We start from the raw sequence: 25,681 nt of genomic DNA, 5'->3' as shown, positions 1-25,681 counted from the left end.
GGCTATGTGACTAAATTCTGGCCAGTGGGATGTAAGTAAAAATGTGTTACAACTTCTGGGTCATGCTTTAAAAGAATGACTGTGGTTCCCTTGTCACTTCTCTCCTCCCTCTGGCTGGGATGTAGGTGTGATGGCGAGAGCTGGAGCAGCTATCTTGGATCCAGAGGTGAAAGCCACACATTGAGTTTGGTCTAGCCACCCTACCATCCCTGAACCACCTGCCTCTGGACTGTACCATGAGAGAGAATTTTAATTCTCTCTGATCTAAACCAGTGTGTTGAAGGTCTCTTTGTTATAGTAGCTTAGCTTGCACCCTAATACAAATGAGTAGGAGTTAGCCAAAACAAGTAGGTTGGGAATGGCATGTGCAAAGGCACTGAGACATGAGAGGCATAGCACATTCAGGGACCCAACAGCAGTTATCACAAGCAGACATATGTGGGTGAGTGAAGGGGAGGGAAGGAGGAATAGGAGCCCATTTGTAAAAGGATCATGTGCCAAGCTAAGGATGCTGGAGGAAGAAGAAGAGAAGGGGAGCAGAAAGAACAGGAAAGGGGAAAAGAAAAGAAAAAAATGAAGAGATGATGAGGAGGGAAAGGAGGAGAGAGGGAAAGATAAATCCAGTCATCCTCTCCTGCATGTGGGAACTTGTATTGGTTCTTAGTCAACCCCCACAAAAGTCCTAGCCCTTTGCAGTTCTGCAGCAATTAGCATCAAGTTTTATGTCTTGATGAGCTGAGTTAGCTTTGATCAGAAAATTTTAATGTACATATTTTTTTTAAAGCCACAATAAGCTAAGCCTCCCCACCGCCCACCAAAAAAAATTTAATTTCTGATGCTAAATGGTTGGGTCAAGAGTCTGCTCAGTTGGTTTCTTTTTTTTTTTTTTTAAATTGGAATATAGTTGATTTACAATGTTGTGTTAGTTTCCACTGTACAGCAAAGTGAATCAGTTATACATATATATATATATCTCCTCTCTTTTTTAGATTCTTTTCCCATATAGGCCATTACAGAGTTTTGAGTAGACTTCCCTGTGCTATATAGTAGGTTCCTATTAGTCATCTATTTTATATATAGTAGTGTGTCTATGTCAATCCCAATCTCCCAGGTTATCCCTCCCGCCAACTTTCCCCCTTAGTAACCATACGTTTGTTTTTTTACATCTGTGACTCAATTTCTGTTTTGCAAGTAGGTTCATTTGTACCATTTTTTAAAGATTCCACATATAAACAATATCATACGATATTTGTCTTTGTCTGACTTACTTCACTCAGTATGACAATCTTAGGTCCATCCATGTCACTGCAAATGACATTATTTCATTCTTTTTTTACAGCTGAGTAATATTCCATTGTATATATGTACCACATCTTCTTTATCCATTCCTCCATTGATGGACATTTAGGTTGTTTCCATGTCCTGGCTATTATAAATACTGCTGCAATTAACATCGGGGTGCATATGTCCTTTCAAATTATGGTTTTCTCTTGATATATGCCCAGGAGTGGGATTCCTGGATCATATGGTAGCTTTATTTTTAGTTTTTTAAGGAACCTCCATACTTTCTCCATAGTGGCTGTACCAATTTACATTCCCACCAACAGTGTAGGAGGGTTCCCTTTTCTCCGTGCCCTCTCCAGCATTTATTGTTTGTAGATCTTTTGATGATGGTCATTCTAACTTCTGTGAGGTGATACCTCACTGTAGTTTTGATTTGCATTTCTCTAATAATTAGTGATGTTGAGCATCTTTTTATGTGCCTCTCAGCCATCTGTATGTCTTCTGTGGAGAAATGTCTATTTAGATCTTCTGCCCATTTTTTGATTGCGTTGTTTGTTTTTTGGATATTGAGCTGCATGAGATGTTTGTATATTTTGGAGATTAACCCCGTTGGTCACTTCGTTTGCAAATATTTTCTCCCATTCTGTGGGTTTTCTTCAACTGCATTCTTAATCAGGTTTTTTGATAAGAGTTAGTAGCAGTAGTGGAGGAAGTGCTAACAAAAAATAATGAAAACAAATGGCCCAATGTAACTCTCCCCATAACCACCGCATTTTTCTGGGTCCCTCTGCCACAGACTTCCTGGAAGTAGTTGTCTACAGTCGCTGCTCTGCCTCCAGACCTCCCACTCTCTCTTTAACCTGCTCCAATCAGACTTCCATCCTTTTGATTTTACTGAAGCCTCTCTGGTCAAGGTCACCAATGATTTCCACAAGGTCAAATCCAATGGTTTAGTCTTTATCCTTTGTTACTTCTCAGCAGCATTTTGTGCAGTCACCCTCTCCCTTCTTCTTTAAAGACTTTCTTCATTAGGCTTCCATGATCCCACTCTCCCCTGGTTTGGGGTCTTCCCTAAGTGTATCCTGGCAGTCAGTATGGGTGGGTCAGGACACATTATGGGTAGTCATTATGGGTGGGTGGTTACAGCATTATTCATAGTATCCAAGAAGTGGAAGCAACCCTACTGTCCATTGATGGATGAATGAATAAACAAAATGTAGTCTACACATACAATGGAATATTATTCAGCATTTAAAAGGAAAGAAGTCCTGACACGTGCCACAACATGAAAGACCCTTGAAGACATTATACTAAGTGAAATAAGCCAGTCACAAAAAGACACCTATTGATGATTCCACTTATATGAAGTATCTAAATGTAGTCTAATTCATAGAAAACAGAAGGCAGAATGGTGGTTACCAGGGGTTGAGGGGAGCGGTAAAAAGGGAGTTAGTGTTTAATGGGTATAGAGTTCTAGATTTGCAAGATGAAAAAGTTCTGGCATTCTGTTTCACAACAATATGAATATACTTAACACCATTCAACTATACACTTAAAAATGGTTAAGGTGGTAAATTTCATGTTATGTATTTTTACCCCAATAAAGGTAATATCTGTAAATCAAAGCATATTCATTGAATTCCATTCTAAATTTTATCAATTTTTCCTACCTGAAGACATACTTGACCTGTGATCTGAAATAAAATCCCAGAGAATACGCATATGGCAGCATCCTGTGCTTCTGAGGAGCTTAACTCTCTGCCCAAACAGCTCGCATCCCCTTTGTAGCTCCCTTCTCCACAACGGAATTAAGACTTGAGTGTCCCTGGATGGGAGTAGAGAATCAGGAGAACAAGCATGGAGGGGGAGAAAAATGAAGGCATAGACAGATGGGGAGGGAAGTAGGGAAGCAGGAATAAAGAGGTCTGGACTATGATGTGGGGCATCTCATACTTCTGTGAACTAGGTTCAAAGGACAACAGAGGTTGGTGAGAATATGGGTTTTGGAGTCAGACCTGTTTCAAATCCTGCCACCCCCAGGTTTTTAGCTGTGTGATTTTTTTTTTAACATCTTTATTGGAGTATAATTGCTTTACAATGGTGTGTTAGTTTCTGCTTTATAACAAAGTGAATCAGTTATACATATACATATGTTCCCATATCTCTTCCCTCTTGCGTCTCCCTCCCTCCCACCCTCCCTATCCAACCTCTCTAGGTGGTCACAAACCACCGAGCTGATCTCCCTGTAGCTGTGTGATTTTAAACAAGTCTTTTTCTTGTTCTTTGTTTATTTGTTAGCCCCTAAAAGCCTTGGTTTCCTCATTTGTAAAAGGATCTAGTGATGGTACATTACTCAAGGGGTTTTATGAGGCTCCTATGTAAGTAAAACCTGTAAATCAGTGCCCGACACAGAAATGGCCCTCAGTCAAGCTTGATTGCTCCAGCTTCATGTCAGAAAGTAGGAGGAAGAAGAAGGGGAGGAGAGGGATGGGAGGAGGAAGGAAGCCCACCTCCTAAAAGAAGAGAAAAAACTAGGAATTCAAAGCCAGGTCCCAGTCCAGAACTTCCCACTAGCTCAGTGGTGGCCCCAAGGCAAGTTCTTCTCAGCCTGTTTCCTCCTCTGAAAAACAAGGTCTGAGGTCCCCTCCATCTGGAAAGGTTGATAAATCTGAGTCCTCTCTGCTCCAGACGAGTTTCCTACTCTCATCACTCACTGTCTATACCTCTTACCTATGCAGGGCTGTGGAGGCCCTCTGGAGGACGCAAGAGGAAAAGACATAAACATGGCCAGGAGCTGCTCACAATTTGACTCAGCATACAAAATGAGGACATGACCTTGTAGAACAGACTATTACAAAGTAGGGAGAAAACGCAGGGTAAGAGAGTAGGCTGAATGGGGAAGGGCTTCTTATCTGATGCTTTTGGTGAGCACAACTGAGTTATATCTTCTACTTTCTGTTTGGCCCCATGTCAAGTGTCTATTACAATATATAAACATTATTATCACGCATGACTATTGTTATAGCATATGAACATTATCATAATATGATGCAAATATTGTTACAATATACGAATGCTCATGTAATGTATAAACATTGCCATCTTTCCTGAGATTTACCCTGTAATAAGGATGTTTTCATATTTCCCTTCGGACCTCTTTCAAGACCTGTTGAATAGGCATCTTCAAAAGGCCTTTCTCAGGGGCTTAGGAAAAGACAGAGAAGCTATTAATTAATTATTTTCTCCTTCATATGCCAGCTCCACCACTAACTAGGTTTATGCCAGTTTTCCCTTTTTTTTAAATGGGGGTATCATGCCTAACTACTTTCAGGGACTCAATGAGATAAGAGTTTCCCTTGGAGGAAATGCCACCTTACACATATTGTAAACTATTACCATTATAGAAGAAATGTTTTTCTCCAGAAATACGTACAAAGCAATTATCTAATTCTATTACACTTAAGACTGGGTCTGATAGTCTCACACTATCAGTTTTGCAAGCAACCTCTCACCCAGCCACTCAGTGTCTGCTTCTGGGGCCAAAGGAGGAAGGGTGTGAGCAGGATAGAAGACAATTTTGGCGGGCCATTATATTCCTAGTGTGCATTTGCAAGCGTATTTTGGAATAAGATGTAGCTGGCAGGATTGGACATCTTGGCTGAGGATAAAGAGATAATTCCTCTAATGCCTGGTCACTAGACATTGATTCATCTGTCATTCATTAGATCGGCATTTACCAAACAACTTCCACATTCTTGGCATTATGCTAGGTATTGTGGACATAAAGTGAATAAATCATGTTCCAGACAAATTTCACAGAATCAGTTACACACAAATCATATTCCCTGATGACAATGCAATTAAGTAGAAATCAACAACAACAAAAAGATAAACTCCTATAAATATGTAAAATTTAAAAATTCATCACTAAATAAATCATGGACCACAAGAAGTGGTCACAATAAATCAGAAAATCCTTAGAACTTAATAGCAATGAAAACACTACATATCCAAATTTGCAAAACACAAAGAAAAATATATAGTCTTAAATATTAGGAAAGAAGAAAGTTTTAAAATTAATGAGCTAAGCATCCAGCATAAGAAATTAGAAAAGGAACAAAGAAATCCAAAGGAAAAAAAAATTAGAAAGAAGATAATAAAGATAAGAGCAGAAATTAATGAAATAAAAAGCAAAAAGTAAAAAAAATAAAGATCAACAAAGCCAAAAACTGGTTCTTCGAAATGACTAATAAAATAGATATGACTTTAGCATATTTTTAAAGAGCACAAAAATATTAGGAATGAGACTAGCAATAGAACTACAGATTCAGTAGAGATTTAAAAGATAATGCAAAGGATGCTATGAAAAAGCTCATGCAAATTAATTTGAAAACTTAAATGGACAAATTCCAAGAAAAATATAACTTTGCAAAACTGACTTAAGAAGGAGTAAAAAGTCCTAACAGTCCATAACTGTTAAAGAAATTATATCAGTAGCTAAAAATCTTCTCTCTCTTTCTCTCTCTCTCTCTCACACACACACACAAACACACACACACACACACAAAATCAGATCTCAATGATCTTACAGAAAGATTACAATAAACTTTCCATGAAATAGATAATTCTAGCCTTCCAGAGAATAGAAAAGGAAGAATATCTCACTGTATCAAGCTAATATGTTGATACCAAACCCAGCAAGAGTAATTTTAAAAAAGAAAAGTGACATGTCATTTTAATATATAGACAGTGGTGAAAAAAATCCTAAACAAAATATGAGCCAAACAAATCCAGCAGTTTACTTTAAACAAATTATACTATATCATGACTAAGTCAGTTATACTAGGAATGAATGAAAGGTGGTTTAATAAGAAAATCCATCATTGTAATTCCCCAAAAAAGTAGACTTTAAAGCCTATAATTATCTCATAGTTGTAAAAAAGCATTTGATAAAATTCAATACCCATTAATTATTAAAAAAAGAAAAGAAAACTCAGCAAAACTCATTCTTAGTGAGGAAACATTAGACACAGTCTTTTTACCACCAGGAAAGAGACAAGGATTCCACTGTCAACACCTATATTCAACATATTCTAAAGGTACCAGCCAGTGATATAAGACATGAAAAATAAATAAAAGGTATAAAAATTAGAGAAGAAAAGAAACAAAATTCTCATTATTCACAGACAGTGTGTTTGTCAGAATCACCCAAAAGACTCTACAAAGTATTGGAAAGAATATGAGAATTTCACAAGCTATCTAGATATAAGCTCAATATATTAAAATAAGTTGTGTTTCTATATACTAGCAACAAAAGAAACACTGAATTTTTAAAGATATCATAAAGATAGCAAAAAATATATATATATATATACACACATATATACACACTTCCTAGGAATGAATCTAGACAAAGATGTGCAAAAAGGGAAGAGATTTAATGTCCATGGATAAAAAGGTTCAATAAAATGAAGATGTCGGTTCTCTTCAAATTTATCTAAAAACTCACTGAATTGCAACCAAAATTTCAACAAGTTTTTTCTTTAAAAAAAAAAAGTTACATGTCTCACTGTCACCACTGCAATAATATTACAGTGATGGAAGCAAAACCTGTGTTCTCAATGTAGCCACATTAACAATTTATGGGCCGCATGAACAACAGTGCCCATTTTCAATAGAATGAGGCTTCAACAATTTTTTTTTAAGGCACTTGGCCCAAGAATAGCCAAGACACTCCTGAAAAAGAAAGTAAAAGGAGTCTGTCTTATTAGATAGGAAGACTTATTAATGAGCTATAATAATAAACACTGAGTAGTATTGGTGCAAAAACTAACAATGGAAGAGAGTAGCAAGAACACAGATACAACACAGGTGTAGACACTTGATAAGTAAATGAGGGGACATTACAGAGCAATGGGGAGGGGAGGAGCTACTCATTAAAGGGTGTTAGGGTAGGTGATTATCCATATGGAGAAAAGTGAAACTGGATCTATACTTTTCACCATATACACTAATAAATTCCAAATAGATTCAAGAGTTATATGTGAAAAGCAAAGTCTTAAAACTTTTAAAAGACAATATAAGAAAACATATTTATGATCTTAGGGTAGCGAAGGATTTTTCAAGCAAGCCTCCACAAAAACATTCAACTACATTAAAATTGGGAATGTCTGTAGCTCAAAAAATACCATGAAGATATTGAAAAGATAAGCCATAAATTGGGAGAAGATATTTGCAACCCATACAATTGAAAAGGATTAGTATCTAGATATATAAAGAAATTTCTACAAATCACAAGTACAAAAAGGAAAGAAAATTCAATAGGAAAACAGGCAAAAGATATGATCAGACAATTTCACAAAAGAGGAAACACACGTGGCCAATAAATATATTAAAATATGATTATCCTCATTAGTAACCTGGAAAATGCAATTAAGAACACGAAAACTACCATTTTACAACTACTGGATTGGCAAAAAATTAAGAAGTCTATCAATACCAAGTGTTGGTGAGACTGAAGAGCAAGAGAAAATCTTAATCACTGCTTAGTGTGTAAACCAGTATAACTATTTTGGGAAACAACAAAGCATTGTTTTGTAAAGTTGAAATTTCCATACCTTACAGCACAGGTGTATAGCGCTCAGAAGAATGTTCATAGTATCATCCTTTGTAATAACAGAAAACTAAAAACAACCCAAATGTCTTCTAATGAAAGAATTAATTAATAAACTGTGATACAGTAGAGTCTCATTGTGGAAAAGTATACAAAAGCAAAAAATAAACTGCAGCTACACGCAACAACATGGATGGGAATCTTAGAAATATAACATTGAATGAAATAAGCAAGTCTCAGAAGACCTTGAAAGGAGATACAAGGTGTGATGGTGGAGAAGCCCACAGGTTCTTAGGTTGGGTGCTGGGTTCTCCCATATGCATAGTTAATAAACATCTGGCTTACATATGTTACATTCAATTTTGTGTGTATATAAAATATTGCATAAGTCCTTTCCCAGTTTAGTTCACGGTTTACTGAGACAGCATGACAACAAGTACACTGCATTCTGATAAATATAATGGAGCAAGTTATTTTAATGCTCTGGAAACAATTCTGCAGCTTTTATAGGTACTAAAGCCTCTACTGCATCACTAATAATGCTGTGAGGTAGGCAGGTCAGGAATTGTTATCCCCATTTTACAGAAGAGAAAACTGAGATTCAGAGAGTTTAAGACACATATTCAAGGTCACACAGCTAGTGAAGGGCAGAACTGGAATCATGTCCAGATATCCTGGCCCTGGCCCTGAGGTCTTCCTACGGATGCTTCTCCATTAAACACTCGGAGGGAATATTCTAGTCTATTTCTGACATCTCAGTACTATGCCCTGAGCATAACTATGGTCCTTTTCCAGAAAAGCATTATTCAATTTCTTCAGATTTTCTTTCTTGGTCATGGAGCAGTGGTGCATCCCTGGGCCATCATTCCAGTTCGAAAGCTCTTAGAAGCTATCTGCACTTTGTAAGTGACCAGTGGGGGCTTTTCTTTAAGGGCAGAAGTTAATTACTGTCATGAAGCATGTCTTAGGGAACATATGGCTACATATAGCTATGCCTCTTACTTATTTTAACATCACGTGCTTTATATATATTCTTTTAATCCTCATGGAAAAACTTATGAGATAGGTATTATCCTCATTTTATAGATAAGAGAACCAAGGTCATTGCTAAGATTTACTATGATAAGGGGCCAGGAGATAAAAGAATGACCAACAGCTCTGCACATGTGAGTGTTGGCAGTTACCGTACATGACCAATTAACGTATCACTGCCATTAAAATAAAAATGGAATCAGAGACACACAGGTGCTTTGATGTGGGATGGTGAAGATGATGACGATGATGATGATGATGATGGCTACACACAGTACTAATCTACCATTCTTTGTTTTTTTTATTTTTTGTTTTTCCTAAGGGCAGGATAAGAAAGACAATAGCACAATAGTACCTAGTGAGGTACTAGGCATTTCTTCTTGACTCAAAGAATTATAACAACCTGATATTTCTATAAAGAGACTTCATGGTATTATCTCCCTGACAATTTTTAATGAACAAGAGAGTTCGCTGTGTCTGAGGGACAGTGTGGATAGCTGCCTACATGAGGACAGATGGGTAGCATAAATAACAGTTCCGGGCCCCTGCCTTCTTTACTGGTGACCATCCCCCAGTGTCCCAGAAGAGTGCATGTATGAAGGACACCGAATCAGCTGGGGAGCGCATTCTCCATTATCTGTCACTGTTGGCTCAGAACAAACTAGAATCCTTCCATTTCCTCTGTTTCCACATGGAAGCCGGAATGCCAGGTATAGCTCTTGCCCACTCAACGTCCAAACTCCCTTCAGGAGGTAATAGCATTCCGATTTTCCTTTGAGAAACCATCTTTCCTCACCTTTAGCGTGGAAAGTGTGTTCCAGATAGCTTTACATCCACTACTGGCTCCGGCATTGGACCTGTGATGCAGGTTTGGTAAATCAAAACCCCACGTTTCTGGTCACAGTGATGAGTTTAGGAATGGGCGTGTGACCCAAACTAGCTAACAGAGTCTGACTTTATCCTTTTAAAAGAGCTCTAAAGATTGAGGCAATCTCTCTGTGTTGCTAACCTGGTAAGAGAAAAGCCTGCAGCTGCCAGGGGCTACCTCTTGAGAGAGCCTGCTCTGAGAATGAAGAAGCCTTTGTATTGGAGACAGGAGATGGAGAGAGAAAAAAACCAAGTCCGTATGATATGATCCAGTCATCCAGGGCTCATTCTACTCGTGGACTCCTCAGTTATGAGAAAATGAATTATGTGGTCATGCAGTTGTGTTTGTGTTGTTGTTGTTTTATTTATTTTTTTGCTTAAGCAACTCTGAGCTGGGTTGCTGTTACTTGCAACCACAAGAGTCCAGATGATGAATACATTGAATGTAATCAAATTTCCCTACAACTTTACTGAACCACAGAGTCCTAATATTGGCATTCATTTTGTCCAAAGCCAGAGCACCAAGAGTAATAAGTGAATGTGTTTCCTTTTAAAAGGTAAATATTGAGAAACCTGCTCTGGGATCCTAGAAATCTCTGCAGAATACATCAGTCTAAAGCAGTCCTCCCCAACCTTTTCCATTTGGGGGCACACACAGAAAATTCTAGAAGTGTGTAAGGCACAATGGAGAAAGCAAAGGCAACTGGCCCAAGGACTCAAGCATCCCGAGCCCTTGGCAACCATCCCAAGAGCTGAAGGGACCAATCCCCAGGCACCCCTGCCTCCCAGGGACCAGGTGGGAAGCTTCACTAGAAGAAAGTAAAGGTAGGAGGCGAGGGAAAGTAGAGGTAGGGATTTCAGAGCAAATCCTCAAATGAGTCTTCTCTTAACAAGATGGGTGACCTGCCTTATCTAACAGTACATTCCTCATCCTCCATACACCATTCTGAAACAAAGTGATTTTCAATTATTAGCATTGTTCTTCAAAATCAGCCTGCCAAAACCCAGCTGTTTCCGCACAGTCAGGCTTTCTGGGCTGTGTGGCTCTGCCTTCGTGGGAAGGACCCTCGCTCTGATGAAACTGCTTCTGCTCTACAGCAGACCCAGACGTTCAGCCAAGAAACAAGGGGACAGAAGGTCACTGGACTGGGGGTGGAAGGCGGAGTATCCGTAGAGCCGGGCCGAAAGAATGCCATTATTCAAGAAATGATTGAAGAGTTTCTCCAAGACTGGCCAGAGGAGTCACCGTCTTTGAACTCTGGGGGTTTAAGAACGCTGAGCACCCAGTTGGCAGATTCTTCCGTTGACCCTTTAGGTCAAACAAGGTTAGAAGGGTGGAAGGAGCTTCTTTTCTTTATAAATCCAGGAGCTCGACTTCGTCTGCGAGTGCAAAGACTCTTAAGGAAAGGCACGTTGCTGTTTTATTAATAGCTGCATCTTCCTGTTTATCCAGCACTTATTACCCAACTTTCTCGGACAGCCGGCCCGTCAACAAGCCAACAAATATTATCAAACCTGCTCTATATGCAAGACAGGAGGCAGGGGATATGAGAGAGACACAAAGATGCCTAAGACATGTGGTTTCAATAAGTCAGGAGCATAGACACATTTCTAATTAAGTCTAAGGTAGATGATGATAAATGCCCCAATAGAGGTACCAGCTAAGTGTTTGGAGAACTCAGGGGAGGTGGGGAGGGAGTCCAATGGGCTTGGACGGGGTGGTAAAGATCTAAGAAGGCTTCCTAGGGGAAATCACCTAAGGTCTGGGTCATTAAGGATAAGAGCAAAAAATGGCATTCCCAGTGGCTTCTCATGTCACATGGGTCCCCCTCCCGGAGGAAAAGGGACTGTGTCTTGTGTTTTGGGCTGAATTGTGTCCCCCCAAAATTCATATGTTGAAGTCAAATTGTGTCCCTTAAAATTCATATGTTGACGTTTTAACCCCCAGTACCTCAGAATGTGACTGTCTTTGAAGATAGGGTCTTTAAAAGTGATTAAGTTAAACTGAAGTCATTAGGGTGGATCTTAACCCAATGTGACTGGCATCCTCATAAGATGGGGGAGTTTGGACACAGAGATACACATAGAAGGAAGACGATGCGAAGGTGACTTTTTATAAGCCAAGGAGAGAAGCCTAGAACAGAACCCTCCCTTGAGGCCCTCAGCAGGATCCAACTCTGCCTACACCTTGATCTTGGACTTCCAGCCTTTGGAACTGTGAGAAAATAGATGTCTGTTGTCCTAGCTCCCTAGTCTGTGGTGCTTGTTATGGCAACCCGAGTACACTCGGACTTTCTGTGTGCTTCGCCCTGGCCCTGAACACCTCCCACCCTGGAGACTGTCCCCAGCCTCCCAGAGGGACATGACCGGCTTGCCCTCCTCCCTCCCCCACCTGGTCTCAGGGTTCTTAGCGTGGCTGTGGCTCGCTGGGCTCAACTCTGGAACTGCACACGTTCTTCCTCATGGTCAGTAGGCTGCCCTGGAACGCGATCCTGGCGATCCTGTCCTCCTCATGAGAGCTAAAAGCCAAGTCACACTATCTCCTACTGTCTTAATCGCTTTCCATTTTATTAACCCTTCTGTGATTCGTCCACTTCTGAAGTACCAGGGTCTCCTATCTCCTTTTAATTTTTTTTCATCTTCAGAGGGAGATCATGCTAACAGCCACATTTGTTCCATTTACAACTCTTTATGGAGCTTGAACGTGGAAAGAACAGAGCTGTATGACGTACAAAGTAGATGTGGCTTGGCCTGCCCCTGCAGCTGGGTTGGGGCAGAATTCTTGTGAAACCAAACTCTAGTGAAAGGAACTGAGGCCGATGCAATGAGCCTACTTTAGAAAGACAGTTCAATTCAATGCCCTGACTCACCTTATCCCGACAAACACTAGCCTGACCAAACTGCTTAGAATATAAAAGTTAACACGGGCACCAGAATCAGAGCTCCCGCCACTGTCTGCCTGAGATCCCGTGTTGTTCATTTGTTATCCCCACGATGAGTGAGCGCACCTAACTAATCCTATAGATCACGCTCCTCTGTGAGGCCCACAGAGAAGAAGGGACCTGTTCAAGGTCACTCCGCTTCCAAATGCAGTCTCTTTCCACAGCACAGCACAGTTTCCTGGGATTAGGAATCCTGCGCCTTTGGGCTTTATCCCAGCTCTGCAAATGACAGGCAAGGTGACACTGGACAAATTATTTCCCATCCCTGGTCTCCAGATTCCCAACTCAACTATGACCGTCCTGTCTCTGGGTACACTTCCTTGACTCTCTTGGGCAGAGTTAGTTGTCCCCACAATACTTATGCCAGGGCAGCCATGTGGTGGTCTCCGAAAGAGCTGGCAACCCCCCATCCCGGGGATACACACACACACACACACACACACACACACACACACACACACACACTCCATTTCCCTTGGGTCCTCAAAGGAGCCCTGCCCCCAACTAAAGGACGAAGCTTGGCCCTAGCCCACCCTCAGCACTCCCCCAGCCACAGTGCTACCTTGGGAGGATCCATAAACACCTCAGACCTCATCTTCAACTCCCCTTAGACAGGGAAGATCAAATTTTACATTTAAAACCCAATTCCAAATGTAAAATAGCTAGCTAGTGGGAAGCAGCCTCATAGCACAGGGAGCTCAGCTTGGTGCTTTGTGACCACCTAGAGGGGTGGGGTAGGGAGGGTGGGAGGGAGACGCAAGAGGGAGGAGATATGGGGACATATGTATATGTATAACTGATTCACTTTGTTATAAAGCAGAAACTAACACACCATTGTAAAGAAATTATACTCCAATAAAAATAAAATAAAATAAAATGCACTAGTGAAAAAAAAAAAAAAAAAAAAAAACCCCAATTCCAGTCTGGCAAAATCTCAACTTTGTTCTTTTGAAAGCTCAGGGTAGGAGAGGCGTCAGACACTTGAGAGTTCTGAAAGTACCACTTTGGGAGTTAGGAGAAGTGTTCTACGCAAGCCAATCATAAAATTCTAATTCATTTACCCGGAAAGTTCCCAAGAAGTTTACAGCTGTGGCATCTGGGCTGGGTTGCAGTTTGTTTGAACAAAGTGCTGACAAGCCCAAGATCAAGGTTTCTTCCCTTAGTGCCAATCTGCTCGTCACAAAGGGAAAACTCTGAGTCATAGTCCCAACCTATATTCTCCCTCCCGCCCCCATCGCAGCTAGCTCGCCTGTAATTTGTCAAAGGCAGAAGAGTGAGGATGTGTGGGCTCTTCCCCACCTGCTGACAGGGGAGATGAGTATCAAGGTTTAAGTACAGCACAGAGACATGGCAGACTCAGGGAGCCACACTTGGCCGGATGCCCTATGGCTTGGCTGGATTTTGGACAACCCTCCTTGAACCCAGACAGCGCAATTCATTGGAATTTTATAAAAATCGTCCATGAAATCTATACATAAATTTAATAATGACCCTTAGAACAACAAACTAGTGAACATAACAAAAAGAGAAAGAACGCACAGAGATAAAGAGCAAACTAGTGGTTACCAGTGGGGAGAGGGAAGGGCGAGGGCAAGATAGGGATAGGGGATCAAGAGGTACAAACTATTATGTATAAAATAAACTATAAAAATACATTGTACAACACAGGGAATATAGCCAATATTTTATAATAATTATAAATGGAGTAAACATTTAAAGTTGTGAATCACTGTGTTGTACGCCTGTAACATATAATTTTGCACATCAACTATACTTCAATAAAAAATAATAATAATAATGACCCTTAGAAAAAACTTGAATGTGAAAAAAGTTAAAGAAAAAGGTAATGGGGAGAAGAGATCAGACCAAATAACTCCCAGGGTTTCTGTCAATGTTTGACCTTCCTTCTTAGGTGTGGGATGATTATAAAGCAAGGAGTCCGACTGAGTCTTCAGTCAATATTCATTTGACAAATACAAACGATGGACCAGGCACTAGGGATAGAGCAGAAACAAGATAAGAGATGGAATAGATAATAAACAAATAAGTACAGCCAAGATATGGAAACAACCCACATGTCCATCTGTGGATGAATGGATAAAGAAAAGGTGGTATATACATAATATAGAATAATATTCAGCCATAAAAAAGGGAAATCTTGGGCTTCCCCAGTGGCACAGTGGTTAAGAATCCACCTGCCAGTGCAGGGGACACGGGTTCGAGCCCTGGTTCAGGAAGATCCCACATTCCGCGGAGCAATGAAGTCCGTGTGCCACAACTACTAAGCCTGCTCTCTAGACCTGTGAGCCACGACTACTGAGCTCACGTGCCACAATTACTGAAGCTCCCACGCCTAGAGCCCATGCTCCGCAACAAGAGAAACCACTGCAATGAGAAGCCTGCACACTGCAATGAAGAGTAGCCCCCGCTCGCCACAACTAAAAGAAAGCCCGTGCCCAGCAACGAGGACCCAACGCAGCCAAAAATAAATAAATAAAACAAATAAATTAAAAAGAAAAAAGCGGGGGGAATCTTTCTATTTGCTACGACATGGATGGACCTTGACGGCATTATGCTAAATGAAATAAGTCAGAGAAAGACCAGCTCCTCAGACCTCACTTACATGTGGACTCTTAAGGGAAAAAAAGCTCATAGATACAGAGAACAGATCGGTAGGGGGTAGGGGTGGACAAAATGGGTGAAGTGAGTCAAAAGGTACAAATACCCAGTTATAAAATAAATAAGTCATAGGGATGTAACATACCTCATGGTGACTATAGTTAACAATACTGTATTTCATGTTTGAAGGTTGTTGAGAGTAGATCTTAAAAGTTCTCATCACAAGAAAAAAATTTTTTTAACTATGTATGGTGATGGATGTTAACTAAACTTACTGTGGGGATATGATATATACATTGAATCATTATACTGTACATCTGAAACTAATATAATGTTACATGTCAATTATGCCTCAATAAAACTATTTAATTAAAAGATAGTCATTGGGCTTCCCTGGTGGCGCAGTGGTTGAGAGTCCGCCTGCCGATGCGGGGGACACGGATTCGTGCCCCGGTCTGGGAGGATCCCACATGCCGCGGAGCAGCTGGGCCCAGGAGCCATGGCCGCTGAGCCTATGTGTCCGGAGCCTGTGCTCCACAACGGGAGAGGCCACAACAGTGAGAGGCCCGTGTACCGCAAAAAAAAAAAAAAAAAAAAAAAAAAGATAGTCATCAATCAGTGGTTCTCAAAGTAAGGTCCCGGACCAGAAGGATTAGCATCACTTGAAAGCCCAGGCCTCACCCCAGACCTACCGAATCAGAAATTCTGTGGGTGGGAGCCAGCAATCTGTGTTTGAAGCCCTCCAGATGATTTTACACACTCTCAAGTTTGGGACAAGTAATAATGATACGAGCTGTGACGGAGAATGATTGCAGGGTGACTTTGGACAGGTTGGTCAGGGACAGGCTCTTTAAGAAGGTATCATCTACTGAGCTGAAGCCTGAAAGAGGAGAATGAACCAGAGAGAGTTCCAAACAGAGGGACTTGAAAGTGCAAAGGCCCTGTGGTAGGGATGCTCTGTTTGAGAAGACAAAGGAGGCCAGTGTAGCCCGTGATCAGTAAAGAGCATCTGGCCCATCTTACGGGAGGAGGAGGGTCTGAAAGTCAGCAAGTCTACACTCTGGTTGACCTCTCCCATGGATAAACTGTGGGATATTGGGACAGTCACAGAGCCCTTCCAAGTATTCTCTAAAATGGGGAAAACGATCCTGAGCCTGCCTACTGGGCTGCCTGAGAATTCAGTGAATGCGAAAGCATTTGGAAAAGCGAGAGGCAGTGTTCAAGTGGGAATTATTATAATTAAGGGAGTCCCTTAAGGATGTAACTATAGGATCCAGCTTCCCACAGTGAGTAGCCATCAGACCACAGGCCAGCACCACCTGGTCCTGGGCCAGCTCCTGCTCTCTAGAGCTAAATGAGATTGAGACAATCCTTTAAAAAGGGTCTGTTTAGAAGGTCTGAGGTGCAGGATTTCCCAGAAAGGTCTGATTGTGGAACTCTTACATTCTTAGCCCATTGGTCAATCTAAGAAGATTCTTGGCTTTGCAAGGAATTTGTGTTTTGCTCCGGCTGCTTGCAAATTCTCCCCAGGTGTCATAAAGGCAACGCCAGATTTCTTACAGGACCAGGCCATGTGCTATCATCACAGTCAGAGCTAATTTCATCACCATCCACTGATGGTGGAACTCAAAAAAGGGATCTTGGAGGAACTCAAAAAAGGGCTCATCTCTGCCTCAAGCTTAAAAGAAGGCTCCAATCATTACTCTTAGAGAGCATGGAGGCGATATCCTTAGAGGCGGTCCAATCATTACTCTTAGAGAGCATGGAGGCGATATCCTTAGAGGCGGTCCAATCATTACTCTTAGAGAGCATGGAGGCGATATCCTTAGAGGCGGTCCAATCATTAGTTTAGACTTACTGCAAAATCGCTGCCTCCAGTGAAAAGATACTATCTCTAGAATCTACCTGCCTCCGGAAGGTACCCTCACCTAGTAGTCACAAGCATGTCCACATCCTGAGTGGTCAGGGCTGGAGGGAGCCTTGGAGATTGTGGTGCGGCCCCTCTTGTATAGATGGGGAAATGGAGCCCCGAAAGAGAGGGAAAAGGAGCCACGACCCCCCACTGAGTTTGTTGCAGTGATGAGATTAAATCAAGACCCCAGTCGTGATTTAATTCCGGGGCTCCTAAACCAGGAATCTTCTTCAAACAGATGTCAAGACACCACTTAAAAACCAGTGTTTACAGAACAGAGTCCAAGAGATTGGCATGGCATTCAAGTCCATGCCAAGTTCCTGCCAAGTTCCTTAGCCTCATCTCTCACTCTACGGCTGCCCCGACCCCACCCCATGTCCATGCTGCAGCCGTGCACCAGCTGTCGTAAATGGGCAGGTGACCAATGGGCTCACGACCAAGGCTGGTCCTCACCAGTAGTCCTCAATGTGCCGTGAAGCTTCTGGCCTCCATGTCTTTGCCCAGGCTGTTTCCTCAACCCAGAAAGCCCTTCACCATCTCCCACATGAAAATTCTACTCACGCCTCCATCGACTTAGAGGCCGTCATATCCATTGCCAGAGCGGAATCTCTATCCCTTGCGGGCACCCCTACAGCACCCAGCCATACTGCTCTCACCACCCCTCACACTCCGGCTCATGTAAAGACACTGATGAGTTATGGGCACCCACCCTTCCCCAACTCTCACTCACATCTGCTCAGCTGTGAGATCCTGAAGGCAGGGCCCAACTCTTATTCATCTTTAGATTCCCTCCCAGCACTTGGCAGTGTCTGACACAGAGACGTGCTCAGTGAATACGTGTATAATCAAATGGATGCACAGATGTGGAACACCTGTCCTTATGGAAGGATTCTGTGATCACTGCAGCCAGGGCCAACAGAGAGCCTCGTACCTGCTTTGGCTGCTGTCCCATTACCTCGGGCTATAACTATGTATGTGTTGGGCTCCCTACGTCCTACCAACCTACCTCAACTCCTGGCAAGAGACTGTGAATTCCCGAAGGTACTGATGATGCCTGATTTATCTTTGTGTGAACAGCACAGACCCCAGCATGGAAATGATAAACGAATGAAGTCCATTAATGATAATAAATTAATCTATGTGGACAACTGTACCTGAGGTGTAATCAGTTTCTCTCACTCATTTGAACACTACATACGATTCACCGCATGTCACTTTTCTGCTTGTTCAACAAATACTTATCAGGTGCTAAAAATACAACAGTGAACAAGACAGAAAGTTCCTGCTGGACAGACAGACATTAAATAAATAATCACAAATGTCTATTTATCACTGTTACGGAACATGCAGCAGAGGACACAGTACAGGATGCTGTGGTCACTGCTAAGTTGGCTCTGAGTTCATCGCCCGCCCTAGCGCCCCCCTCCCATCATGTTTCATTTTGGTCACAGTGGCTTCAGCAGAAATGGCCACCCCTCATCCAGCTCAGATGCAGAAAACAGATGACTTGTCTTTCTCCCCAACGGGAATGAAGCAGAGTCCAGGTTTTTTGTGTCTTTGCAATATTTAATATAATCTCCCTTAAATTATTATCCCTTGCTTCCCATGGGAACTGTTGAAGATGCCAATTTCATACTGATTCCGGATGCAAAGTCTGTTCTGTCTGACCTCATTGATTCCTGGGGGATGCGTTAAGACCTGTGAAATATGTGGGGCTCATAAATCAACTCTGGCTGGGTTTCTGCACATGTTTTAGCTTGAAGGAAAGTCAGTTCACACTGACAAGTCCCCCACGCCTCATCGCCTCCCAGCCCCGACCCGCCCGCGTCCCCTGGAGCCTGTGGATGTTGGCTGCCTGGGGCAGGGCCCAGGGCTGGCTGTCCCCATCTCCCCTCTGGCCCGGCTCCGACAAGCCGAGGGGAATGGGAGGTCAGTCCTTAACATCCAGTCTGATGTCTGAGTCCCTCTGGAGGGAAGGAATCCTGTGAATGTCCTTTCCCTGCCAGCCCCCAAGGAGATGGCCCGGGGACCCTTCCCCAAGCATGCACCTCTGTTTCCAAGGCAAACAGGAACCTCCTGCCGCTTGCTGGGCTCCAGGGGATGCCAACAGCGTGTCATACAATTGAATGGAGCCCCTTGGAGTTTTGCGAGGAGCTGACCCTGGCTGGAGGCGGATCCCTGAGAGCCAATCCCTCCCATGGCAGAGAAACAAAGTCGCAGGTCCAAGGTGGAAAGAACACAGCCTTCCACAGATTTCCCCTGTGGCACAGCCCAAAGCGGAAAGGGTGGTGGAGGTGGGTCTCTTTGTAAATCAGTCTGAACAGATGGCTGTTCACAAGCATCTTTTCCCATCAGCCCCTCAGCGACAGTGTAAATTCAATTCAGTTCAACACCCACTGAGTGCCGGTGGTCCAAGGAAGCATGCCGGGTGCGGGGGCCACACACAGTAACCACGGCCCTGGCGTTCAAGGAACAGAGACACGCTTGGTTATCTTGGTCCTCCGTTGGCACTCAGCACAGTGGGGGCCGGTCAAGGGGGTGGGCTTTGAGGGGTGATGAGAGACCAAGTATGGAAGTGAGTGAAGGTACCCCCACTCGCCTGAGTTGAACGGTGCCCACACTCTCCTTCCATTCATCCCTGCACTCATTCATTCATTAGTTGTCGATAGCTTACTGAGAATTCACGCTGCCGGATGCTGGCACATCCGGTGGATGCTGGCGCAGTGGATGCTGGCGCAGTGGCTGCGTCCAAGGAACCCTCCCGCCACAGTCCCAACTCCCAACACCCACGCCCTGGTGAGAGCACGTGGGCACCGGCCTGCCCTCTGTCACACACCTGGGGCATGCCAGGAAGCCGCGGCCTTTCTGCCTCCAAGTGGGAGACCAGCCAGACTGCTGGGGGGTCATCTGACTCAGGGGTCTCTCTGATGACGGGTCAGACCAGCCCACCAGCACTTCCCAGTCACTGCCTGCTCGGCCAGCGTGGCCTGGAGTCTGTCTTTCTGTCTGTCTGCGTGTCCATGTGTCCAGAGAGGCTGGCAGCCAAAGGAAGAGAATGAATGTACCCATCTGCCTCCTAGGCACCCCCAGGGGTAAGAGGGCCCCAGAGAACAGCTCAAAGGCAGGCCCTCTGGCTGAGTGGAGCCGGGGAGAAGAATCAGCGTGTGGTCGCAAACCCAAAGGCGGTGCCTTTCCCTCGCCTTCTTTTTTTTTTTGGCCACACTGCTTGGCATGCGGGATCTTAGTTCCCTGACCAGGGATCGAACCCGTGCCCCCTGCAGTGGCAGGACAGAGTCCTAACCACTGGACTGCCAGGGAATTCCTCCCCTTTCCCTCTCCCTCCTCAAACCTCCCCACCTGGGATAAGCTGCCAGCAAGCACCTGCCCCGTCTGCCCCTGTGGCTGGGCAGGGATTGGCAAGATATGACGCAACAGAGTTGCTGCCCCTCCGGGAAGGGGTAGGGAGAGTGACAGCAGCTGTTGCTTAGCGGTTGCAGACAGGACTATCAGACACTCAGCACATCCTTTGCTAAAAACAAGTACTATCATCCCATCTGGTAGATAGGCCACTCGAAGGGTTTACCGCTCGGAGCCAGGCACCTGTGCAGGGGTGGGGTTCGAACCCCAGCATCTCTGAATCGAGAGCCCACGCTCTCCCCACGCATCCAACTGCCTTCCACCACTCCCTGGCCTAGTCACCGACTCCTTCCAAGCCTTTGAGAAAACAAAGATCCCCTTTCTTTGGGTAACAGCAGATATTATAACTTGGGCCTTGCAGATGATATTTGCTTGAGGCTGTTGTTGGCAACAATAAATACGATTCCTAATTTATGGTTTTAATCAGTTTCATACTTATTTTGAAACTGACCATACTGATCAGTTTCATATGGTTTTCAATCAGTACGCATGCACACACTCTCCACAACACTGATACTTTGCTTTCATATGGTATTTGTACTTCTTTATTTCATTTAATCCTTTCCTAATAGCACAGAGAGTTCCCAAATCACTGTTTCTTGCATCACGCTGGGGTGGGGGCAGGAGCCGCAGACGCCATGCACACACGCAGAGCAGAGCCACGCAGAGCTCCCGCAGAGGCTGCCAAGGCAGGCGCAGAACCTATGCGAGCAGTTCTGCTCTCAAGTTTTCCAGTGGTGTGCTCACCCCCCTTCATCAAAAGGATCTTTGAAAAGAAATCTACAACCAGTATTGACGACAAAGGAGGAGGTACAGACACCTTCCCACACATCCAGAACCACTGCGCCTCTTTGAGAAGCATCATCACATGCACCTCCCACTAATTTCAAGCACACGTGGCTGAACGGGCTGCAGTGGCCCTCCAGCAGGGGCTCTCTGGAGATCTGGCCTTAACACCCGCTTTCACTGGGACCATCCAAAGCAAAGCTGGGTCGTGCTGCTGCTCAAAGTTCCCGCTTCTCCAACCTCTTGCGATCCCCACACTTGCTCTTCACACACAACTGACTAATCCCAGAATGGAACATATTGAAAAGGAACACGACCAGACCAAGGAACATAAGGTGAGAGCCAAGAAAAAGTTGTGGTTCATTGAGAAAACTGCCACGCTAGGCAGTGGGGAAGTGCCTATTCCACACACAAAGGCACCCAGGGCCGGGCGTGCCCCACAGTGGGTTTCCACCCAGCGCGGAGGCTGGCCAGTGCCCTGGACCTCACCGCAGGCCGGGGCCAGTCCCCGTGGGTGGCTCCAACTGTGGGTGGTTCGGGCTTCCTCATAAATGGAGGACTGACACGGTCCTAGCAGAAGATGTCACCAAGTGTGTGGGCTGGCTGAAACACACGAGTAGAGAAGGACCACATCCAGGTGAGAGCGAGTTAACAGAAAACCCAGGCTGTCTAGACACAAACATTATCTTTCCTAAGGACTGGGAATTGAAGAAATCATCTGGTCCAGGGAATGCGTTTTGCAGACCGATGAAGCCATGGACCCTTTCTCAGAATAATGTTTTTAATTGCATACATTAAATTCACAGGATTATGAAAGAACCCAATTACACTGAAAGACAGTTATCAAAATATTTTTTAAACATATATGTAATATGTATAGTAACATACATGCTTCTTTATCAGTGACAAAAATTAGAAATGACAAGACTGGACAGCAGGTCTAATATCTCCTACAATTTTCAAGTAACGGTAAGTGAGAATACTTCAAAATAATATTTCAAAATACATCAAAAACTTCAAAATATGTCAGAATAACTGGTACAGCTGTAATGGGATGTATAAATATCTGTTTCTCTTGTTAATACTGCCACAGGTATTGCTAAGAGTCCTGTGGCTTACTGCCTCTATAAAGAAAAATCATACTAAATTTCACTAGAAGTTAGTAGAGAAAAAAGATGAAAATGGATCCCCTAAATTCCATCCACAGACCCCATATTAAGACCCCTAATCCCTTCTTTTTACAGATAATAAACCTTAGGCCAGAGAAGCCAAGTGACTTTCTTAATGGCACACAGCTGCTCTGGGATCAGAGTTCAGCTCTTACTGATGTCCTGTCTCTACCACTACAGCATGCTGCTTCAATTTAGGCTTTAAAAACATTTCTTTTGGATTTTTTGTTTTTGTTTTTAAACAAAAGTAATACATTCTTCTAACAGATTCATATAATATGGGAATTTCATTTAAAAAATAAAGTTTCTACCTTTCTTTAAATGCAGGCCTATCTAAGAGTAGACAGATGGACAAGAGCCTTCCTGGACCAGCAGGATCACATCATCCAGGAGCTTCTGCAAAAGGCAGAACCTCGGGCCCCAGACCAGACCTGCAGAGTCAGATTCTGCATTTCCCCAGGTGACTCGGGGGCACATTCATGTCTAAGAAGAGCTGCTGTGAACAACCTCCTGGAGCCCCTTCTCTGCTGCATTCTCCTTGGAAGCACAAGTAACCCCAACCCCTGACACTGAAAGTGGCGAGAATTCAACCCTCAACCTTCTAAAAGCCTTGCATTCTTAAGTCTGATTCCCAGAGGAAAGAATAAACAATAACAGAATAACAGGACTAGGGGTTTGGAGTAGGAGAATTCATCACGGAATGATGAGATCTGACACAGTAAAAATAACATTGTAACAACTCACTGTTATTAACCCTTACTGAGAGCCAGCATCCATACTAGACCAGGCACATGCACTATCTCATTGAATTCTCACAAATATTCTACACTAATAGTTAATGCTGTCATCCCTATTTACAGATGGAAAAACAGGTTCAGAGAGGCTGCGCTGCTTGCTCACCGTCCCAGTCAATGATCGGGAGAGACCTGAAGCAAGATGGGACAACCTGAGTGGGGGGGCCGCATGTGAACAGGCTTGCTGAGGCCCAGTTCACAAGGACATCTGAGCAAACCTGACTGTGTCCCACCTCAATCCTGGGTCCCCCTCCTCACCAGGCCTGCCTGGTCCTGATGCCTTTAGCAGCTAAAGAACCGAGTGGTTTCTGCTTCCTGTGCTCTCTTTCCGGTCTCATCCAGAGGACTTGGTTTCAAACCTGTGTTAAAAAAGTAAGAAGAAAAGCCTGCAGGCGGCTGCCCCATCCAAGCACTCTTGCCCTTGTCTTACCTGCTGGGTGGTTAATTGTTTTGTTCCACAATTAAATAAACCTAGCCTTTGCCGGCATCTTGAAGCATCTGACTGAAGTCTCATTAAGCACTGAACTGGGCAAAGCCCAGCAAAGTCTGCAAGGTGGGTGAGTACCACGCTCGGTTTTAGGTCATTTTAAAAGTTTTCAAGAACTAGGCCCTCAATACATTTTCAGACTCGATGACTCTCTACAGGTTATCTCAAGACCCTAGGATCTTTCTCAATTAACATTTACCACGTGATACTCCATGCAGACACCGGGCAAGATATTTTCACAAGTTATCTGTGCGGTAGGCATTGTTGTACCCATTTTACAGAGGAGGAAACTGAGGCTCCAGTCTCACAGCCAGGAAGCGGCCAAACCAAGGTGAGAATCAAGGCCTGGCTGGCTTCCCAGTTCCAGCCCTCTCCACTCCAGCACACACGGCCTTCCCATCTCTGCCTTCTCTTCGAAATTCTCAGGAATCAATCAGAGGCCACCTGGTACACAGCTGCTCTGGGATCAGAGTTCAGCTCTTACTGATGTCCTGTCCCAGAGGCTGCTTGTTCCGTGACTAATCTCCCTTCCTTGACGGTAAGCTCTGAAGACAGCCCCACGGCTGTGCCCAGACTCCCTGCCCCCTCAGTGCCTAAGCCAGAGCCTGGCACCAAAGAGGTGCTCTATAAACAGTGACTGAATACACATTGGCCGGCTTTCAGGAAAAATAACTCAAGAGAAAGCCTCAGGCCAATGCCATTCATCTTCCAAAAGGATCCATTTGTGTTCCTCTCTGCCCGTTCAGGCACTTTGATCAATGAGAAAACCCCAGGCCAGGAGGGAGTATAAAGATATTGCTTGTAACTTCACAAATGACCAGAGGAATTCCTTCAGTCCCTGGGGTAGCGCGGCTCTCGTAAAAGACTGCTTTCTCAGTTGTGAAACATTTCACGAGCATCAGTTATTGGTGGAGTCCCTAGATTTGACACTGCGCCAAGCTGATTAGCAAAGCCAGAACGAAGAATGTCCACCCAGAGTGGTGACGAGTGGAGCCCCAAACGGGACAAATACGCGTAAACAAGTGGCATTAACATTCAGGGACCCTAGCCAGAGGTCCTATTCTCAGAGGCAGTATGATGATAGAAAGGTTCCTTAATGGGGGTTCAAATCCCAGGGGCCCAATCGCTCAGCTCACCCCTCCCTGAGTCTTCAGCACCAACACTGTTAACGCCACAGCATCCTGCCTTTCCTGCAACAGCCCTTTCCTCTTTGCCAGTAACCATGTCTATCTGGCTCTCCATCGTCTGAGATGCTGACCACCAGATCGCCCAAGGGGCCAGCATCTGGGGGACACAGTCTAACCAGCCATGAGTCCACCACCCTCATGGAAGTTGCCCTGGTGCTGGGCACCCACAAGCCAAGATGCCAGTTTTCTTGATGACAAAAACCTTCTTGGTTCCTGAACTGTAATTCTTGGATTACTGCCTGCGTCAAAGGTCCTGAGTGATCCAGATTTACATCTCGGGGCTTGTGGACTCAAATCTGAGGCCAAACTTTGTTCCAGAAAGAGCAGGGTCTAGTCACCTCCCAAGTGGAACACCAAACAGAGAGGTCAACAAGGAAGCTCAGGGCTTCAAGGGACCCGGGCTCTGAGCCTGGCCCGGCCCAGCCTGCAGAGGCAGGGGACAAGGCAGGAAATTGCTACCTTGAAAGTGGGTCCAAAACCCAGAAAGAGTAAAGCCTCAGTGAAAAGTGTCCACTTGCTTTTTTAAGGCAGACTTACTTACAGTTTATGGGAAGAAACCAGGGCATGGAAAG

At 44.0% G+C, this 25,681-nt stretch overlaps 1 protein-coding gene and 1 non-coding gene across 3 annotated transcripts in view; both read right to left on the bottom strand.

The window, feature by feature from the left end:
• The window catches only part of FBLN5 (fibulin 5), an 83,279-nt gene that overhangs the window by 43,707 nt on the left and 13,891 nt on the right, over positions 1–25,681 (bottom strand). The gene's annotated exons all lie outside the window — the stretch shown is intronic.
• LOC137207979 (small nucleolar RNA SNORA1) lies at positions 6,837–6,971 on the bottom strand. Its single transcript, XR_010935417.1, has one exon. It is a non-coding gene; the product is annotated as a small nucleolar RNA SNORA1 (small nucleolar RNA).

Source organism: Pseudorca crassidens, chromosome 1 (genome assembly GCF_039906515.1).
Source record: "Pseudorca crassidens isolate mPseCra1 chromosome 1, mPseCra1.hap1, whole genome shotgun sequence".
NCBI classification, from domain to species: Eukaryota; Metazoa; Chordata; class Mammalia; order Artiodactyla; family Delphinidae; genus Pseudorca; species Pseudorca crassidens.
The sequence above is the reverse complement of the archived record's forward strand: the minus strand, read 5'-3'. Positions and strand labels throughout refer to the sequence as shown.